At 42.8% G+C, this 3,896-nt stretch overlaps 1 long non-coding RNA gene across 1 annotated transcript in view; it reads left to right on the top strand.

The window, feature by feature from the left end:
* Positions 1-568: 568 nt before the first annotated feature.
* LOC109321912 overlaps positions 569-3,896 on the top strand; it is an 11,006-nt gene continuing 7,678 nt past the window's right edge. The window contains exon 1 of the long non-coding RNA XR_002104213.1: positions 569-579. This is a non-coding gene — a long non-coding RNA (uncharacterized LOC109321912). The remainder of the gene's footprint in view (positions 580-3,896) is intronic.

Below are 3,896 nucleotides of genomic sequence, written 5' to 3'. Positions count from 1 at the left end.
AAACAGCCAGTACAGCATGCTCAGAAAGCAATTCAGACCCTTTCCTAAGTGCTGCTGTTATTTTGCAAATGATGTCCAAAGAGCAGCGGATAATAGATTTGATAGATAATTTCAACTTATTTATTATGATAGTTGTTATAGACTAATTATTGCTCCTGGTTTAGACTCTAGTGACAATAAAAATGAAATGATTGTGATGAGGAAAATAGTATTAGCCAGAAATTTTGGGGAAAGTATCTTAATCTTTTATTAAACATAATATGCTATTGTTACTTTCCAGGATAGCTTCCTGACCTGCACCAGACTGCTCTTTTTTGTGTGTCTGTGCATTGGTTTTGCTTTGTTAGAGAGCCAGGGAAACTTGTTCCCCAAAATCAGCTAGGTAGCACTGGCCCTTAGAGCACATGTTGTTTTACTTTAGAGTGATTCCCTAAGATCCCTGGAATGAAGCACTCATCTCCTTCAGCATGATATTTCAAAATCCTCATATTGATAGCTTTTTCCTTAAGAGTTCAGAATACCTATCAAAGATAGTTACATTATCCATTATATGCTACTCATTCATGGAAATTAAGTTCTGTTTGGAAGAGAGGTTTCCCATGAATCTACTGTGTAATTCCATATTTATTGTTTCTCCTTAACTCCACAATAAATATGCTCAGTTGGCAGGGTGTTTTTACTATTATTTTTAGCTCAACCTGAAATCTGAGAGTCAAGCTCAGTTATTTGCATGTGTCCCACATAATAACAAGTCCGGCAGAGCAGATCAGGGCTCTAACTACACATGCTGCACCTCATTATTTGAACCTTCTTTCCCCTTTAGACATGTTCACATTGGCAAAAATGGTATCATGGACCAGTTCTTCTCATGAATGAACATTGGCGTACCTGAGAATAGAAATGTATACTTAAGCCACTGTTTTATTTATGTATTACTCCACACATTTTAATATGCTATAAGCAATCATAGCTGGGGAGACAGACTTTGGAGTGGAATGTACGAATGGAAACTTTGAACAAGTTTTTAGTTTTATCCTAGTGTCATAGAGAAGTAGGCCTGGAAGGGACCTCCAGAAGTCGTGTAGTCAAATCCCTTGCCTGAGGCAGTATCTTCCCTGTCCAAACTATTCTATACAATCCATAATACAAACTCTACATAAAACTACTATCAACCCTGACACAATACAGATCTAACACCCTAACCTGCCACAGGTAAAGCAGGGCAACCATGGCAGCCAAGATCCTGCTTCTGTGTTGTCAATATATGCTCAAGAGGTCACTGGCCTAGGGATAAAATTGTTTCCTGACCCTAAATATGGTGACCAGTCTGGTCCTGAGCAGAGGGGCAAGATCATTTATCCAGGAACCTCCAGTATTTGTCCCAGCAGGAGCATTGCCAGACCCCTGTCAAAGTCCTCAGCCTTGACTGCAGCCAGCACCCAATGCCTCTAAGGAAGAGTTAAAACACCCTGACACATGTAGCAGAAAAAAGGGGGGGGTATAGAAAAGGGGCAACCAGAAAAGACCAGAAGTAGCAAAGCCCCAAAGCATAGTAGAATATAGGTCTAGCTATACCTAGATCATACAATCATAGAAAATGAGGGTCGAAGGGGACCTCAGGAGCTCATCTAGTCCAACTCCGTGCTCAAAGCAGAACCACCCCCAACTAGATCATCCCAGCTAAGGCTTTGTTTAGCAGGATCTTAAAGACTTCCAAAGATGAAGAGTCCACCACCTCTCTGGGTAACCTGTTCCAGGGTTTTACAACCCTCCTAGTGAGAGAGTTTTTCCTACTATCTAACTAAATTTCCAATGCTGCAACTTAAGACCATTGATCTTTGTTCTGTCATCTGCCACCACTGAGAACAGTCTAGCTCTGTCCTCTTTGGAACCCTACCCCTGTTTATGTAGTTGAAGGCTGCTATTAAATACCCTCCCAGTTCTCTCTTCTCTAGACTAAATAAACCCAGTTCCCTCAGCCTCTCCTCATTAGTCATATTCCTCAGCCCCCTAACCATTTTTGTTGCTCTCCCCTGGACTCTCCCATTTGTCTGCATCTTCTCCAATTTGTTTATTTCCTTCATCCTGTTATCTCTAGTCCAGTTTTCCAGTCTATTGAGATCTTTCTGAATTGTGCTTGCATCCTCCAATATGTTCACAGTCCTTCCCAGTTTCATAGTTGGTAGGGTCAGAAGGGACCTAAGGAGATCATCAAATCTGACCCCTGCCAGGGTCAGGGGTCAAATGACCCTGGCTAGGTGGCTTTCTAGCCTCCTTTTGAAGACCCCCAGGGTAGGGATGAGCACAACTTCCCTTGGAAGTTAGTTCTAGCTCCTAGCCTCCCTGACTGTGATGTAGTGCCTCCTGATATCTAGCCTAAATCTACTCTCAGTCAACTTATGGCCTGTTCCTTGTTACCATTGATAGTGTTGGGGGGAACAGGGATTCTCCCATTGCCTGCTGGTCCCCCCTGGTAAGTTTATAGATGGCCACCACATCCCCTCTCAGCCTTCTCTTGTGGAGGCTGAACAGGTTCAGGTCCCGTAGCCTCTCCTCATAGGGTCTGCCCTGCAGCCCCATGATCATGTGAGTGGCCCTCCTCTGGACCCTTTCCATGTTGTCCACATCCCTCCTGAAGTGCGGCGCCCAGAACTGGACACAGTACTCAAACTGTGGCCTGACCAGTGTCACATAGAGGGGGCGGATCACCTCCTTGGTCCTGCCTGTGGTGCCTCTGTGGATGCATGACAACGTATGGTTAGCCTTCCTGACCTCATGCCCACACCTGCGGCCCATGTTCATCTTGGAATCAATATAAATACCAAGACACTTTTTTGCCTCTGTGCTGACAAGAAGGGAGTTCCCCAGCCTGTAGGTATGGTGCTGGTTCTTCCTCTCCAGGTGGAACACCTTGCACTTGTCCATATTGAAACCCATCCTATTTTCATCTGCCCATCTCTGTAACCTGTCCAGATCTAATTGTAGCCTGTTCCCTCATGTCGTCTGCAAACTTGCTCAAGAAGCTTTCTATGCCAGCATCCAAATTGTTAATAAACATGTTGAACAACAGCGGGCCCAGGAAAGACCCCTGTAAGAATGCATTCTAAACCTCCTGCCATTCTGCCATGGACCCATTAATAATTACCCTTTGCTTGCTGCTATTGAGTCATTATCTATTCATCTTATAGTAGTTTTATCTAGCCCACATTTCTCCAATTTGTTTATGAGAAGTTCATGTGGGACCTTGTCAAAAGCCTTTCTAAAGTCCAGATATGTTATATCCACAGCATTCCCTTCATCCACCCAATTAGTTACTTTATCAAAGAAGGAGATTGTTTGACATTACTTGTTTTTAATTAATCCATGCTGGCTGCTGGTAATTAGGCTTTCCTTTTTCAGGTGCTTGCAAATGGCCTACCTTAAGACATGTTCCAGTAACTTCCTAAGTATTGAGGTGAGGCTAACTGGTCTGTAATTGCCTGGGTTCGTCTTTATGCCTTTTTTAAAAAGTGGCACAACATTGGCCCTTTTCCAATCCTCTGGTATCTGGCCCATCTACCACAACTTCATAAAGATCATTGCCAGATGTTAACATTTTTATAAACGAAACTTCAACATAATAAAAGCTGAATTTGTGGGGGGGTGGGGAGGGAGAACTACTTTTTAGAAGCACCATTTAATGCATACTATAACTTTATTAGTGAAATTCAGCTTGGCATTTTCCTCTCCTTGTACCTTGAACATAGTATGCATTGTCATACTGCTTTCCTTCAATAAGCTGTTCCTACCAGGCACATACTGATTTAATGAAATCTTCCAGCTGTAGCAGAAAAGTGTTCTGATTAACGATAAGAATTTTATACTGAATATGACTTAATTTTGTGATTGTTGCCGAT

Source organism: Crocodylus porosus, unplaced genomic scaffold (assembly GCF_001723895.1).
Source record: "Crocodylus porosus isolate Cpor-Errol unplaced genomic scaffold, CroPor_comp1, whole genome shotgun sequence".
Classification (NCBI taxonomy): Eukaryota; Metazoa; Chordata; order Crocodylia; family Crocodylidae; genus Crocodylus; species Crocodylus porosus.
The sequence above is the reverse complement of the archived record's forward strand: the minus strand, read 5'-3'. Positions and strand labels throughout refer to the sequence as shown.